General features: G+C 50.4%; 1 long non-coding RNA gene across 1 annotated transcript; it reads right to left on the reverse strand.

Annotated features, from left to right (window-relative positions):
- Positions 1-789: 789 nt before the first annotated feature.
- On the reverse strand, positions 790-3,984 carry LOC121140665. The gene is made up of 3 exons (XR_005877590.1): positions 2,923-3,984; positions 1,877-2,268; positions 790-1,454 (listed from the first exon to the last, which is right to left on the reverse strand). It is a non-coding gene; the product is annotated as an uncharacterized LOC121140665 (long non-coding RNA).
- Between the last annotated feature and the right edge of the window lie 13,872 nt (positions 3,985-17,856).

The following is a 17,856-nucleotide window of genomic DNA, read 5'->3' on the forward strand; positions in this document are numbered from 1 at the left end:
CTGGTGACCTCGGAGGCCAAATACCCCACTTCCTTTTGTCCTTCCCTCATCTGTGCGGGCTCTCATCTCCAGCCCGTCTAAGTATTCCTTGTGTGGCTAAGAAGCCTCCTTGGTTCCCCTGTACCATCTTGGACTGCCACCTGGATTCATCTGTCTGTCTCTTGCATGTCACTGTGAGCTCTTTGAAGGCAAGCCTGTTCAGCATGCCCACCCAGCACATAGTGGTCATTGTTTCTTAGAATGTTTAGTTCAGGCCAATCTCTAACTTACTACATAGCTGAAGATGACCTTGAACTTCGGGTCCTCCTGCCCCAGCCTCCAAAGTACTGAGATTACAGGAGCTCAGCACCACACCTGCCTTGGGTGAGCATGCTTTAGTCTTCCTTTGACTGTTCCTCCGGTAAGGGAAGGCTCCTCTTCCACTCTTTGCACACAGGAGCACACTGAGCAGGCATGCAATCACACACAACCTCTTCCTTTCTGATGGGACCAGTGAATTTGGGTTCATCGCCCTTGGGTTCAATTGGGGACCTGTGAACCCTAAATCTGAGGCTTTGAAAAAAAGCAGCTCTCCTTGTGGGATCTGCATACACACGGGGGGGGTTCCAGCCTCTGAAGCACCTCTGGGGGACTCACAATAAGACAGGAACTTGCCCTGGGCCACAGAAGGTTGGAAATGAGCATCACTGTGCCCTAGACTTCTGCCAGCCCAGCGCCCTGCTGTAAGCACCCTCTCTTGTGGTGGTAAAGATGGAGGCGAATATTGGAACAGAAATGCACACCTACATCTATGGTGGGTGACTTTCCATAGTTAATGATGTTTTATTAGAAAAATTATGGACTGTTCTAGGAATGAGGCCTGGAGAGTTCATTCAGGAAAGGAAAGACCAGCTTGGGTTTTCAGTCTTGGCTCCTGCTCACTGGGGGGAAGTGTGCCCCATGGTGGCCAAGAAGAGAAGTGCAACCCAGAAGAGTGGTCAGACCCTGGAGGCCGGGGGATTAACAACCACTCTGAAGTCATGTGTACAGTCTGAGATGGCCATGGAAATTCAGATATGCATACAGCAATTGTCTCCAATTTCCATTCGCTCCTCCATTCTCCCTCACTGGGTTCCCCTGTGTTTCCATATGTCATAGAAACACATGTTAGCTGTCTATGAGCCGGGCAGAGTAGGGGCAGGGGGTGAGGTAGGGGTGAAGCAGACTGGGTGTCTTTCCTCCTTCCCAGCCTGGAGAGCCGTTCGTTTGGTTCCCAGTGTCCTCGGAAGATGGCACAGTGGGAAGAGAGTGACATTGGATCCCCGAGTCCAGGCTTTTGCCTCAGTAAGATGGGGCACGTCTCCACCTGTGAGCCTTCCTCGAGGGGCAGGTGCAGCAGGTGTGGCTCCTTAGGATGCGGTTGGGAGGGTTGACCCAGGGAGTGCAGGATGCTCACAGTGGCCACAAACTGCAACCTTTGAGGAAAAGTCCCTGGATGACACTGAAGTTGGTGTCCTGGTTACTTTCAAAATGCAGGCCCTGCGTCCTTGCTGTGGGTGAAGCTCTGAACCTCCACACGTGGGAACTCACACAGCACAAATTCACATACCCTGCTGGACAACAGGAGCAAGAGGTGCCTGCACCTGCATGCTCCCCAACTGTGTCAACTGTCCCCATGCGGACAGAAGGGTGGGGCCTCGCAAATCGCTTTCCACCTCTGCGCTAGTCCCGGCAGGAGGTCAAAGTGGAAATATCAAAGCTACACTGTCACATTGTTTGTACCTGGCTGGTGTTCAGACCCAGCTCCACATCTCACCGCTTGCCCAGTGGACCTGAGTGTCGGGGCGCCCACCCTGCAAGGGGGACCACCTCACGATGGTGGCTCACTTGTCCTCACCTGCAGTTGTGGGAGTGTGGACTCTCAGACCCTCCGTAGCTATGTGCCTCTGCTTCCCAAGCCGTCAAAGGGAATCACTGAAGCTTCGGAATCTTCGAACGGTGTGGGGTGGACTCCGCAGCAGAGTGCTTGCCCAGTGTGCATGCGCCTCTGGGTTCCTCTGGGGCCTATGGATCTCCCTGATAGAAGGGCAGGACCCTCTGTCATTAGCAAGTGTTCCCTGTGCTTTAATCCCAGCAGGATGTATGAGGCATGACGAGTGACCCCAGGTCTTGGTCTGTTCTTCACGTCTCTTAGGCAGATTCCCACATACAAACCAAGGTTTGTCCAGCTGTCCTGCCTCATCTGGGGGTCTCACTTTCTGCATTTCACTTAATACTGTTGCCCATAGTCTGTATATATTAAATGGAAAGTTCCAGAAAGAAACAAGAGTAAGTTTTTGAGAGGTTACACACCGTTCTAAGCAGCAAGAGCACCCTTGTTCTCTTACTGTCCAGTGTCATCCTCTTAGGTCACACCCAGATGAATGAAGGTCTCCACAGCCTGGTCTAAAGGTTTCAGCTAGCTGTGTAACCCTGGCCACTGCTCCTAACTATGATTCTGTGGGGCTGCAACTAGTCAGCCCCTCTAGGTCAGTCACACTTGGCTTATGGCAGAGTTCAGCAAGCTGCATCTTGTGAACAAAATTTGACTGCTCTCTTAGTTTGTAAATAAAGCTTTATCAAAACACAGCAATGCCCATTCATGAATCAACTGCATCTACTTTAATGCTATGGCCTCTTTATTGAGAATTTGGTCCCCAAAGACAATGCTGTCAGAGGGAAACTGCCCACTCTGGAACTAAGATGGGGCCAATCCATCCCATCTGGAAGAAACCATGGCCCAGTTCAAGGGAGTGAGATGGGGGGGAGGAGCTCTGAGAATTGTTTCTTTACTGATGAGTGAGAGTCAGGGCCCCTTGCCAACAGGAGCTATCACCCCTGCTTTCTGAGTGGTCGTTCCAGGTAATGAGAAGGATGGACAGGAATATTCATTGCATCACCCACCTGGCCAAGCTGGAGTCCTGTGAAGTAAGAAGGCTTTGCTTGTGGACACTGCCATCATGAGGTGGGAGTTTTGACAGCACATCACTCAGTGTCCTTGGGGACCATGCGGCTGCCACAAGGGCCTGTCCTTGGTGCATCAAGCGCTTGGCAGCCTTCTAGGAGAAGGGCATCTGAAGCTTTGTCCCAGTGCTTTCTGCTTTGTGTGTGGAACACTTGAGCTGAGGCCAACATAAAACACACCACAGGCAAGAAATCATCATCATCCATCCTACTGTTGACGACAGAAGCACGGGGGCTTGCGGAAACTGCCTTCTCATCGTGACCCGCCTGAGCCCCTCCTCACAAGGAGAAGTCCCACCAGGGGAGCTCAGCTCAGGACTACATAAAAGCCCAGGCCCTCCCATGCTCAGCTTCAAAAATATCCCAGGGGGCTTTAGGCTTAAGCATGTGCATTTGGGGACAAAATTCAGTTCCCAGCAGTAATGACAAGGGGCCCTAGAAGATGGGCCATCACCCACGATGGTGGCATGCTACAGACTTACCAAGTTCACAAAAAGCTTGGCCAGGACCCTACCTCTGATCCTTGCTCCTGGTTTTTGTGACACCACGTTGTCATACTACATGAACCTCAGGTTATGACTTTATCTCTCTCTAGAGAAGCAAACTTTATCATTAGCCTTGAGAAGATGGGCTATCCTTGATTTACAGCCAAAGAAGGGTAGATTTCATCCATTCAACAATACCCCCACTGATCCTCATATTTACCCTCTCATCTGTCTACTTACCCACCCATTCATCCATCTATCCAATCGTCTATCCTTAACCCACACACACACATACATATCATCCATCTTCTTATCCATTCACCCACCCATTCATCTATATACTTACCAATCTATTTATTCATCTCTCATCCACCCATCTATCCATCCATCCACAAATCTACCTGTTCACCCATGTATTCATCTCTCATCCACACACACATCCACCTATCTACCCATTGTTGCGGCGCCTGCGCCACAAGCAAGTTCAAGGTATCAGGAAAAGAAAGAGAAGACGTCCAGCTGCTTGTACTAAGAGAATGCATGTGCTGCCTTTATTGCCAGGAGTGTGTGTATGTGTGTGTGTGTGTGTGTGTGCGTGCGTGCGTGTGTGTGTGTGTGTGTGTGTGTGTGTGTGTGTGTCTTTATTGCAAGTGCTAAGAGGTCTTCTCTCTCTTGTAGGAGGGAGTAGCCTTATATACAGTTTTACAGCACAGTGGAAAAACCCCAAGTGGAAGAGAGATGTTTTCCTCCTGCTAGATGTTGATGTCATAGGGTCAAGGCCGGGGCAGTAAGCCAGGACTAGAAAACAGGAAGCACTTGGACTGGAAAACAGGAAGCACTTGGACTGGAAAACAAGTTGCAGTTGTAGGCTGACCAGCAACTCACAGAGACCCTGTGGGGCTGGGGCCCAACACGTTGTCTCATCTAGCCATCATTTCCATTCATCTGCCATCCACTTATCCACCCACCAATCTATTTATCCACCCATCCATCTATCCATTTGCTCATCCAACCATCCATGGATTTGTTAAACACATGAGCAAACACCAAGGTAAAGATCCTTGCCTTCCTTTACCAAGTTGATTCCCATTCTTAGAACTCCCATTTACTGCACTTTTGAAGGGACAGGAGCCCTCAGAGTTTTGACACCAGGTAACACAGTTTCCATGCAGAGGTGCCTTGGGAGCCTCTCACCCTAGAGTACCACTGTCTCCATTCCACAAGATCCCACACCTTCCCAGGACTCTGCTTGCTGCTGGAGACTGGAGATCCACAGAGAGGATCTTTTGCTTCCTGCCCACAGTTCTGTCTGCCGGAGCCTGAAAGCCGATCTTCCTTAAAGGACAGCCCAGCCAAACTCAAAATGGAAAACAGACTCTCGGCGGCTAGAGAGCGGCTGGCCCAGACAGCCTGGATCAAAGGCAGGCTGGGCTGTCCGGGGCCTCAGCACGGTGTCTGGTTATCAAATTTGCACTTGGCAGAGTTGCTGCAGCTCACTCTCCTGGAAGGAAAAAAAAGTTCAGCCAAGTACAGGTAACTCAGTCCATCATGGAGGGCTGGGGACTTGACCCCACCAAACATGACACCTGCCATCTGTGCTTTCTGTGCAGTACTGCAAAGAGTCCCAACTTTAAGTGCCAACTACCTGCCCCACATTTTTATCTCCAGTTGGAAGTGTCTGCAGAGCAGCCTGGCCGGCAGGTACAGGTAATAGTGCACTTCACCATAAAGATCCAGTGACTGGCCATAGAGCTGGCATGGGGAGAGCTGATCATAATCCTCAGAAGCTGGCACCCTATTGGGTATTTGGTGCTGCTTTTTGTTGTAGCTTCTAGTGTTCTGTATTGGGATCAGGCTAGATTCAAGAGAAGATATTATTATCATCTGGGGGCTCCGGGGATGAAAGGACCAGGACTCAAGTAGGGTTTCTCCACCATAGAGAAACTAAGACGCATCTAAAGTGGATAGACAAGCCATCAGAGAAAGGCCCCCAGCTGGCTCTGCATCAGGAAGCTTCTGCTGGCTAGGAGACCCCGTGGCACACAACAGCAATGGTTCATTGCTCACATTGTGTCAGCCTGGGGCTCTGCTGGCCGTGGCTGGCCTTTGTTGAGACAGCTGGGGGCATGGGCTCTGCACCATGTGGTTGTGATCCTCCAACCAGCCAGGTTGGGCGCATGCTCACAGAGAAAGCAGAATGGACATGTAAAGAGGCCCCAGAGCCCGATATCTGTGTCACTCCTGCCTGAGCTGTTGGGAAAAGTCACAGTACTTATATGGAGAGGCAAGGAGGTGCCACCAGGACCCTGCAGAGGCTGGGGACAGAAGAATGAGCATCAGCTTTTGGCTGCAAACCTGCCGAATTATACAATCTCCTGGGGCAGAGGCCACTGCAAGGCTTCAGGCCTGCAGCTGGCTAGCCTACCACAGTGAGACATGCTCAACCCCACTACCTGCTCTCCTGCAGGGTAACTTGACACCATTCTGGCTACCTGTGCAGGTGTCCCACAGTACAGGCACTTGCTCCCCACTGTGGCCCGTCTCTGCAGGGTAGGGTGGTCACTTGTTCTTCTGGTTCCTGGTGACTGGCTTTGCAGAGTTGTGGGTCCAAACCAGTGGCTTGGTGGCCCAGCCCCCATGGCTGGCCGAGGCTCGATGAGTATCTGCCGGACCAACTCCATGACAGCTGCAGCAGCAAGAGCGATGGCGGCGCCGGGGCTTTGCCCTCCCAGGGCTGGACTCGTCCATTATCGGCTTCGGGCTCTTGTCATCACACGCCAGGCGCAAATCGGAATCAAATGTGGCGCCTGCGTGGCAAAGCCCTCCTTTTTGCCTTTGCATGAAAGCTGGGGGCTGGGGGCAAAGTCCTGCCAGGTCAACTTGAAAGGGAAGGAGAGGCAGCAAGGGAGGAATGGGGCCTGATGATTCTAGAAACTTTGGTTTTCATTTTCCCCCCTGGCTCCTTGGGTTCCAGGGGCAGACAGGGCCGAATCCCACAAGAAAGCCAGCTCCGGTCAGGCCTAAGCGAAGCCACGTGTCTTTGTAGCCCTTCAGACATTTTGAAATGGTTTCCAAGCATCAGTGGGCCCCCAAAATTCTTGAATATGTCAGTGGAGGGCTCCCCCCACTGGGTCCAGTAGTGTCAGTCTGTACCCCAGCAGCTTCCCCGTGCCTCTGATGAAGCCCTTGCTCATTTGGGCATCACAGGGATTGATGTTGCCTAGCAACTACCCACTTCTCCTCCCAGCTCCTTAAATACTATTGGTCACTAAAAGGACTGGAGGCTGCTGTTCTGCAGAGGTGGCTAGGAGGCTCCACTCAGGGTCCTCTATGGCTCAGGCCTCATGGCAGGACATTTGTGTTCATGCCTGACTTCCAGTCTGGTTTCTAACCCCATAACCTCTCTAGTCCTACTTGAACCTTGGGATAGGCTGCCTTTGATTTGCAGGACCCCACTACTGACATGCAAAGATGAGCTGTCCTTCTTACTTACCTCTCCATGCCTTCTGCCTGAAAAAGATCTGTGTGATCTGCATGGCTGGATGATGGCTGAGGCCTGCACGGTCCAGTTGGCGCTGGACTATAGAGAGCCCCAGTGGAGGTGGGAGGAAGGAAGGAAGGAGCTAGTTCAGCATTCATCTTACTCTCATTTCCCCATCTCTCATGCGGTCAACAAGACCAGAGGGGTCAGCACCACTAACCATCCATGCCCCCCTGTTACACTCTCCACCACCACAATCTACCCTTTCATCATCTTGAGTGAGCACCTGACCCTGTGGGTGGCTTGAGACACAGATACCCATTGCTGGTGACATCTTCCATGGGTCTTCAGAGGATCAACAGTAGGGACCAATGACCTCTGCTAAAGCCATCCTCTGGGACCTGGGGTGAGAAAATTCTGAGAACAGAGGCAGCTGGACCCTGCCTATTATATAAGCAGCAAAAGGAGCCAGGAGGCAGGGTCCTGGAATCATTAGTCAGGGCCCAGCAGGATGAGGAAAGAGGTGCTCATGTGAGGAAACCAAGGCAAGCCATTAAACCTGTCTAAGGCACCAAAGCAGGATCCGGGTAGGGACAGTGTCTCTGACTCACTAGAGAAATGAGGGTTGGTCTTTGAATCTGGAATGTCCCCCAAAGTCCTACATATTAAAGGTGTGGTCTCCAGGTGGCCACTACTAGAAAGTGACAATTCTTTCCCACTTTTTTTCGTATTTATTTTATTGTATGTGTGAGTGTTTTGTCTGTATGTATGTATACATGTGTACCATGTATGAATGGCATCCTGTGCAGAGGGGCCAGAGAGCAGCTGTTGGAGCTAGGAATTGAAGGGAACAGTTCTAGACTATGTCTTGCCCTGGATCTGGTAGGAGCCACTGGGTACTTAGCAGTGGAGACATGGGACATCATTTGGCTTGAGCTATAGGAAAATTCCTTTGACACTCTGCAGAGTGATGTGGAGGGTAAGGACAAGGGTAGGGATGCAAGGGTATGTGGCAATGATCCCAGGAAGATCTCTACCTGGCAGAGAAGGCAGTAGACTCACAGAGATTGGGCAATGCCAAGTGTGGTCCCAGGGTCACAGCTGGGTTGGCTGGGGACATGACTATATAAGGAGTCATTGCTAAGACCAGCTCTAACTCTTGAAGAGCGGTGGGGGAATCCTTACAAGGCAGCACCTGTGTTCACTATAATTTGTGGGGCTCCAAAGACACCCTGCTTTTCTGTGGTCCTCACACATGCAGATACAGTTGCTTCTCAGGATCAGCTGCAGTTGGTGGCAGAGAAAGTCCTGTGGCCAGACACTAGAGTCACATTGTACAAAGTAGCCAGGAGCCAAGGAGAGGGCTCAGTAGATAAAATCCTTTTCATGCAAGAACTGGGGACCAGAATTTGGATCCCCAGAACCCACATAAAAACCAGTGTGATGGCTGCCTGTAATTCCAGCACTCTGGAGATATATAGAGAACCCATAGGGAAAGCTGGCTAGCTAGAGCAACTGGAATTCGCAATCTCTGGGTTCAGCAAGACTCTGTCTCAATAAATAAGAATGGAAAACAACTGAGGAAGACATCTGGCATCATCAACCTTAGGCCTCTACACACACACACACACACACAGCACACACACACCTGCATGTATGTGTGCCCATACACGTTTGGACACTCATACACATGACTACATCACACATACACACCCCTGCATGTACATGTGTGCCCACACACATTTGAACACTCATACACATGACTACTACATCACACACACACACACACACACACACACACACACACACCACTAACAAAACAAAAGACAATAGTACCCAGTCATGGTGGCTCTAGCCTATAATCTCAGTACTCCGGTAGCTGAGGCAGGATATTTTAAGTTCAAGGTCAGCCTACCCACACATACCCACCCCCAAACAAATCCAGGAGTCAGCCAGTAAGATCACCTTGCTCTCCAGTGGCCCAGTGGGAAGAGCTGCCCAGGACACAGTGGATATAGGAAAGAGGATGAAGGGAGGGTAGAGTCAGGAGACTCTCACACCTGAGCTCTGAACTCTGCCCCAGTGGTGCTTGGTGACAGGAGTTCCTGAAAGGTGGGACAAACCTCAATAATGTCTGCTCTTTATACTCTCTACAGGCTGAGGCAGTGGCTGCTATACAGACAAGGATGGCTTCTGCAGCGAAGGGTGGAGTTGGCAGAGGCGCCACAAGAGCGAGCGAAGACCGTGGAGGACAGCAGGATAGGGTTTGTAGAAGGAGGTGCATAGTTGGCTCAGCACCCAGGACAGCTCCCGTCCGTCAGCAGGAGACCATGGAGGCCCAAACTATGTACAATAGGAACTCTAGCTGAGCCCAGAAGAGCGTGCTGACCTAGAGGTGACTCAGTTCGGGGGGGGGGTGATGGGGAGGAGGGGTGGACATGACACAGCAGGACACGGCACGGGATGGATACACATGACCAGACAGGGCTCCTCCTGGAGTCACACCATGTCTCCTGGCTCCCTGAAGCAGTGGCCCAATCACTCTCTCTGCTTTCCTCCCCCTGGCCAGCCACCTCCAGAAACTGATGGAAATCGAAAGATAGGCATGGATAGGTTCCACTTCTCTGAGCCAGGCTTACTCAGCCACGAAACAGGCCCCGGTCACGTTCAAGTCACCCCGTTCCCATGAGGAGGCCTCAAGCTGCTCTCTTCCCCTAAGCCCCTCACCTCTGCCTCTTGGCTGTTCCCTCAGAAAACCCCAGTAGAAAATGAACAACACCAGCCTCCATCATCCTTGTGCACCCTAGCATGGGACTCAGCGCTTGCCCCCAAATGTCTGCTGTGTGTCCCCAAGAAGTCTTGGCTTGAGTCATGTGCTCTTCACAGCCCCCTGACTGTCATGCTCTGTTCTTTTCCCAGAAAAGACTCCACATTTAAGCGATGCCTCTTCTCAGTGACAGGCCGGGGACTGCCAGTAAGAGGCATTCAGTGCGAGCAGAGAGCGCTCAGGTAGCAGCCAAGCGTGGCTGCTCCAGCCCTGGCAGTAAATTGATCACCAGCAGGTTGTTCCTGGAATGGGGTGGGGAGGAGGGCAATGGGTTCCTTTAAATTAACTCCTTGTCTGTCTCCTCCCACAGTCCACACAGTTACCCACCCTTTCCACAAGAGACAGAGTCCAAGTCGCCTTCACAGTCCACTACCATCAGGCAGGGACTTTGGAGTCTGAAGTCTGTTCCTGGCCTGACCACCCAGGGTCCTTGCTTTCAAGGATAACTTTTGTCTATGGGGCTTGTGTCACATGACATTTTTATCCTCACCGAACCCTGGAAAGACACACTGCTGCTGCTGATGCCACTGAGACTCGAAAGATTGAGTAAGGTCCCCTGGGTCTGGCAGAGCCAGGTTCGTCATGATCTTCTGGGTCTCAAGGCTGGAGTTTTTCTCTAACACCCTTTGCTCTGCTTTTAGCAATCATGGGCTGGGTCAGAGGCCTGTGGAGGTCTCAGGGCTGCAGAGAGCAGTCAGGGGTCTCACACAGGAGAGGTACGGACACTGACAGGCTGTGTTTCTCCATTTGCAACTACTCTACTGCTTGTTTCTTCATGTCTTATCAAAGTGGTCAGTTTCTCCAGCTCAAGGCGAATGAGGTTGTGATGGCAGGCGTCTGTCCTGGCCTCATTTCAAAGGGAATTTTTGACAGCTCCTCATTCTATGTGATGATTGCAAGCAGAATGTCTGCTCTGATTTGGTTTTGTAAATAGTCTTTGCTGGGTTACAAACATTTCATTTTACCCTCATTGCCAATATGTGGTATAAGGCTTTGATTTCACTGTCAACTTGACACCTGGCTATGAAGGATGATCTACATTAGGTTGTCCTATGTGTATATCCATATGTGGGGGTGTCTTAATTAAGTTAATTATATGGAAAGACCCAGCCCACAGTGGATGGTAGCATTTCCTAACCAAGGGGCCCTCTACTGTATAAGAATGAAGCAACTGAGCTGAACACAAGCAATCGAGCAATCGAGCACATGTGCATGCCTTCATTTCCCCCTCCCTTGGCTATGGGTGTGCTGTGACCATCTCTCTCAAGCACCCACCACCTTCTCTTTCTCACAATGATGGATTATAACCTGGAACTGTGCAGCAAAACAAACCCACGTTGTCTGTTGGAGGGATATTTCATCACAGCAATGGAAATGAAACTAGGACACCCTGTCACTCCCTCCCCAGTGTCCTTGGGCAAGCTGCCCGGACTGACTGACTTTCATATTAAGACTATCTGGATCAGGTCCTTGTTTTAATTTCCTCTCAAAACGCTTTTAAAATATTGGAGTTGTTGGTTCTTCGAGTGTTTGGCTGGCCTTACCTCTAGGCACTGGCTCCTAATTCTGGGAGGATCGTAAGGCGTGATTCCCTTTCTGTACTGCCTATAAGACCATTGAGATTCCCACAGCATCCTAAACTGAGTGACATTGGCACTTCTTTGGAAACCCACCCAGCTTGCCTCTCCTTTTCAGTTTTGGGCTGTGGGCAGCTCACACAATCCTTTCACTCTCATCTGCATGGTGTACTTCTTAGGGTTTGTTGTCCCCTCCATTCTAGCTTCCTGCATGGAACTCTAACATGAAGTCTTTCTGTATCCTTCTTGTCCGCCACTCTCTAAGTTTCCTAATACCTTGTCTGACTTCTGAGCTAATTATCAGTCCACGTCTGATGTTTTATTGATGTTAATTTACTTGCACTGTGGCTAGAGAGTGTGTGGTCTCTCTGATAGCCACTCTTGACATTTATTGAAGCTTATGTTATTTATGACCTGGTATGACTTTTAATACAGGCTCCGTGGATGTTAGAAAAACATGCAAGCCTTCTGGCTGTTGAGGGTAGCTCTCTGTGTTTGCTTGTTAGGCAAAGCTTGTTAATTGTATTGGGAATTTTCTGTATGCCAGCAGGATAGTTTTTTCGTCTCCTTCCATCCATCACTACAAAATGTGTTTTTAAGTATCCCTGCAGGATAAGAGGTGCCCAGATTCCTTTGTGGTTTTCTTTGCAGCCTGGGAAAGTTTGTCTTATGGATTTTGAAATTGTTATTGGGTGTGAACAGTACAGTAGATACTTCTGTTCCAATTTCTCCGCTCTAGATCTGTGGTCAAGCTTTCCCTCGCACACCATTGGTCAAGGTCATCCCAGCAATGGAGTGTTGTTAGTCGTTTTGGTTTGGTTTTAGGCCAGTGTTTCCCAGGGTGTCTTTAGCATTCTCTCGAGGTCTGTCCTGTCTGTTATAAACTTCTTTCACAGACAACAATAGACATTGTGTTTAATCCCTTTTCTTCCCCATTCTTCAATCTGGGGTTGTGCACTGGCCCATTTATTTCTGCACACACCCCTCAGGGCAGGCATGCCCCCCCACGTGCCTGTCCCCTCTCCCTGTGCGCTGGGTCTCTGCTGTTGCCTGTGGCTCCTGTGAGACTTCATGATGTTCCCTCATGAGACTTCTCATTTTTTTTGCTGATTTCTCTCTCTAGCTGCCTTTACTCTGCTGGTGAGTGTCTATGGTTGATTGCTCCATTTTTCACATCTAGAATGTTGTTCTGGTTCTCTGATCACATGGTCAATATCGATAGCTCCTCCTTCTTGAGAATACTGTGTCCTCTTTCAATTCTCTAAGGCCACAGGGCACATTTATACATCACTGGATGATTCTACCACTGCCATCTTTGGAGTCTAGTCCTATGGTTTCTAGTGATAATCATGAGTTGATGTGTGAGACAGTTTAAGGCCCCTGTTTGCTGTTGACTCAATCAGCATTTCAAACTAACACAGTGACAAACACCATAACTAAAATCAACTTGGGGATAAAGGATTTATTTCATCTTACAGCTTGTAATCCACCACCCAGGGAACTCAGGGCAGGAACCTGAGGACCTGAATCAGAAGCCATGGAGGAACACTGCATACTGGCTTGTTCCCCACGGCTTACTCAGCCTGCTGTCTTAAATATCCCAGGACCACCAGTGAACTGAGCCCTCCTACATCATCAATCGAAACAATGTCTACAGATTTGTCTACAGGCCAATCCTAGGGCGGCATTTTCTTGATTTTGATCCCTTCTTCCCAGATGACCCTAGCTTGTGTCCAGTTGACATAAAGACTATGTAGCACACCTATGACCTCCAGTTGGACACACTTCCTCATACGGCTGCTTTGAGGGGCCCCTGCCCATTGGAGGCAGAGTCACAGGCTGCACGAGATGTAGAGGCTGCCACCTGCATTTCAACCCAAGGCTTAGGGAGCCAGGAAGCCCACACCACTAAAGCCACTGGCTGCCATGAGGCTCTTGATGGGGATCCTGGGGACTGTCTACCTTAATCTTTGCAAGTGAAGCATGGCCCAGGCCCCATGGCAGAGCTTCCCTGTCTGTCCTGAGAATGGGTGTGCTGCCAACTTTGAGGCATTGAGTGGGAAAGGCCCTACAAGGGGAAAAGGACCCCGGACCCATGATCCCAATGAGTTGCTCTCCAATTCCAGCCTTCTACTTAAAGTGACTTATGGCTTCTTGTTAAGAGTGGCTATAGCTAAATAGGCCTAAGGTCATGGCCAACAGTTAAAAAGCCACCTCTGATCCCATTGAGCATCCAGTGGGAAGTTTAGGCACTTAGGACCTCATGGGACCTTACCCCTTCTTTTTTTGGCAACAGTCTAGAACAATACTGTAGGATTGGATGCTCAGCTTGGAGCATCATTTGCACGTGGAAGCATACAGGTGGGCAGAAAACAGGTCTCTGTTCTGGGGATTTGGGCACCAACCCAGTGCCAATCTTAAGCAACTACTTGGAGTTGACCTTGAGCACAGGCTCCTGTCCTTGCCACAGAAACGAGATTCCTGCCGGGGAGGCCGTGTGAGGTAATGTGTGTGCCCCAACCACAGAGACCACCTGTATACATCCTGCTTATCGTTAGACTGATAGATAATGGTGGGCAAGTGCCCGGGAACCCAGAGCTGGCTGTGGTAAGGCTGCTACATCAGAGGCCGGTGGTTACCGGCCACGATTAGTAGGACCGAGGCGGAAAGAGTCTAAGTACTAGGGCCTCCCTGCCTCCCACCAGCAGCCGCTGCAGGAGGGAGAGAAAGCCAATGGCCCTGTGGGCCACCGGGGCCGGCTCCAGCTTAGTTAAACTGTTTTTATCTCCCATAAATCCTCATGAGCAGCTCTGAGGCTCGGCAGAACCCTGGATCGTCAGTTAAGTGTTTTCTCTGCACTGACTGCCTCCGTTAAATTGCCTGGCATTTATGTGTCTAGACTCCGCAGTTTGGGTATCGATTTGGACAGCGCCCGAGGAGCAAGGCCGCTGTCCTGGGCAACAGTGGGTGTCTCTAATGCAGGCTGCTTTCTTGTTTTCTAGTGTTGGGTCCCAGTGTAAAGCCACTTGGGGACCAAAGAGATCACACTCTGCTTTTCTCTTGTTCGCAGCCTACTAACCTGGCCAGGTCCTGTCGTGCCTTGGTCAGCTCTAACTCCCTGTGTGTCACTTTGTCCTCTTGCCTCCCTTTCGCAACCTCCTACTCATCCCTCCATGCCAAGCAAACGTTCTTATGTCCTCCTCAGCCTCCCAGTAAGTGGTAGGGAGACGAAGACGCCCGCAGGCTCTCAGAACCATTCTGAGTGCGTCAGACTGCACCTGCCCAGGATGTAGATGAAAAGGCTCGTGTGACCTGCTCAAGTTCACCAGCCAGCCTGAATTGCCATTGTGTGTGTGAGGAGGCCGTAGAGTTCCCAGCCCCACCTTCCCCTCCTATGTCCTCCACATCCCAGCTTACACTAGGTGGTGGCAATTCAGTGATTCCTGCTCCTGCTGCAGATGCTATCCCCCCCACCCCACCCCAGGAGCTTGTGTCCAAAAGCCTGTGATCAGTCCCCGAGATCTGTGAAGAGCCATGCTGAATGAGTCTCGGTCTGAGAGGGAGAGGGAGGCAGTGCCTTTCCTTTCTACATCTGATCTCGCCTGCACTGCCTTGCCTGTGCTTGTTTTAGGGGGAAAAGTTTCTTAACATGAAAAAGCACAGAGAAAAAAATCCACCCAGGGTGCCAGCTGCTGGAGTCCACACACACACACACACACACACACACACACACACACACACACACGTTTTGGGATGTTTGTGATGAGGGCAGTATGGTCACAGGTTCTCCCATTTGCACCATGAAGCCACACCTACCCCACAGATGAGCCCCGCAGTGGTCACTCTCCCAGCCTACACACACTTCCGTAAAGAACCTGTTATCCCACAGTCGTTCCACGAAGCATGTCTAAAATCTTGTGCAAATGAAGTTACGACTTACTGGTGTTGCACTCTGAGCATCCTTCCTTGACTCTGACTGTCAGACATTTAGGTTGTTTCTAATTTCCGGTCACACTCAGCATAGCTGCACAAGTCAGGGTATCTCAGCACGAGACTGTGTCGTCAGCCCCACAGGTGACCAGGCAGTTCCTGAGTGTGGCTGAGGCCAGTGGTGGAGCCACAGAGCAAGCAAGCCCCCTGCTCTGCCTGCTCCTTTATCCCGCTGATCTCTGATCTCAGCCCCCCCACTCTGCCTGCTCCTTTATCCCGATGATCTCTGATCTCAGCCCCCCCCACTCTGCCTGCTCCTTTATCCCGCTGATCTCAGCCCTTTCCCATTTCCGTGGCCCCTCTGACCTCTCCAGCCCGTGAGTCCAGCCTCTGTGCATGGCACCTCGTCCCGCCTCCTTCAGCAACTCTCTGCACCTGAGCATCTTTCCCGCAGTTTATACTGATGATGTCTTCAGCAATTACTCCAGTGTCCCAATGCAATGTTTCAGAGCTGACCTTGGATCTTGTCTTCTTACAGTTTCATTTTCTCCATGCAGAGCCTTGCTCTGTCTACAAGTTTTCTAAGGCAGAAACAGTTGCACATTCTTAGGCAAATCCTGGTTTTGCCACAATGGGTGTTTTTGATCAGCTGCTGGACTTAACATGCTAGTTATTAATCTAAGATGCTATGACTGTGCCAGGGATGGGAGGGTTCACCTGTAACCACAGCATCCACAAGGCAGGGACAGGAGGATGTGAGTTCAAGACCAGCACAGGCCACATGGTGAAACCCTGACTCAACACCAAAGCTTTGCACAGTGTCCATGCTGTCCTTTCCCTGCTGCTGCACACACTTCCAGGGGCACCTGAGAATTCATGCTGTGCTTGCTCCTCGCAGAGGCAGCCCCTCACGCTTCTAGGGTAATACCTTTCATATGTTCCTCACCTACCTGATAAGAAGAGCTGAGACCCTGGTCTTGATGACCCAGTGAAGAAATAAGTAGTCAATCTGGTGACATGTTTTTCCTAAAAATAAAAAGCCAACTTTGTCCTCCAATTTTTCCAACAGTAACAGCATGGAGCTGAGGGCGGTTTCTACCACTTTCCCAGGCGCCGTGGCATCCAGTGGCCTCCTATTTCTGGTGTCACTCACCTCACCTTTTCTCTCTCCTCAAGCAGTCTGTGTGGAGTCTATTTTCTAAGGATCGGACCTGGATTCACCTGATCCCCTTTCTTTTGTTTTATTCTCAATGTGGCAAGATGGGTCAGACAGTAATGGCAGCTCTTTCCTGGCTTACAATGACTGGGCTTAGAAGTTTTTTAATATTTACAAAACACAAAAGTGACAAGGCAGTCAGTAGAAACCCAATGGGTTTGGGGTGCCAACATCTTCCCAGGCAGGAATGCAAAGTAAGATTTTTTTCTGTGAGTATTTTTGCCTGCACGCATGAGCATGTTCCATGTCTGTGTGCCTGGTGCCTGTGGAGACCAGAAGGAGACATCAGATCCCTTGGAACTGAAGTTACAGACATGTGTGAGCCTCCATGAGTGTACTGGGAACTGAACCTGGATCCTCTGCAAGAGCAGCCAGTGTTATTAACCACTGAGCCAATTCTCCAGCCTGGTGTAATCTTATCTTTTGCTGCTGAGCACCAGGATGAGGGTACCTAGCAGTAGGCTCCCTACAGGGGAAGCCGGGACACCTGCAACTGGTACAGACTTACCAGGACCTAAGACAACCTACAGGTAAAAACTGCTCTCTGTGTGCAACCTTTGAAAGACAACTTGACCTCTGTGTGCTAGTGAGAACAGTCCCATTTCAAAGATCACATAAAGAAAAACATCAGCGTAGGAAGAATTGTTGGCACTCCAACCATTTAAACCAATGAACCCAGGAGAGAATTTCTTTAGCTAACTACAAGACTCCCTCAACCCTGGGCAAGTAGCATGCTAGAAGTTGACCTGCCTAGTGAAGTTCGCTCTTTGGCTCCAGGCACAGGCCAGAGTGCCTCCTCCTCAACCCTCCCAAGTGAGCTTGACAGGACCCAGTTGGCTCAGCGCAAGAAAGGGAGGTTGTGAAAACCCAGAGAGAGACTTCAAGTTGCCCTTGATATCAAAAGGCAGAGCCATGTTGAGACAAGTGAGGGGTGAGCAGATTACTACACTCCATCAGCAGATTCGCAAAAGCAGATCAGGGCAGGTGAGATGGCTCAGCAGGTAAAGGTGCTTGCTGCCAAGCCTAAGGACCTGGGTTCAATTCCCAGGACCCACATGGTAGAAAAAGAGAACCCACCAACTCCCACAAGTTGTCATCTGACCTCCACACAATGCGGTGATACATGCATTCTCCCTCCCAACATACACAGTAAATAAATAAATGCAATTATAAAATAAAGACAAGCAGATTAAGCTTCACAGACGGAAAATCTAATCAGCACAATGGCAATAGCGAAGCCAAAACATCCAGACGTAAATCTCAAGACAGTCCCTGTGGGAAGGGCCTGAGGAGCATAGCAGGCACCAGGGACCCCAATAATCCTGAGAGGCAAGGCTCCTGAGTGTAGACGCCTGTCC

Source organism: Mesocricetus auratus, unplaced genomic scaffold, assembly GCF_017639785.1.
Source record: "Mesocricetus auratus isolate SY011 unplaced genomic scaffold, BCM_Maur_2.0 Super-Scaffold_100006, whole genome shotgun sequence".
In the NCBI taxonomy this organism is placed as follows: domain Eukaryota; kingdom Metazoa; phylum Chordata; class Mammalia; order Rodentia; family Cricetidae; genus Mesocricetus; species Mesocricetus auratus.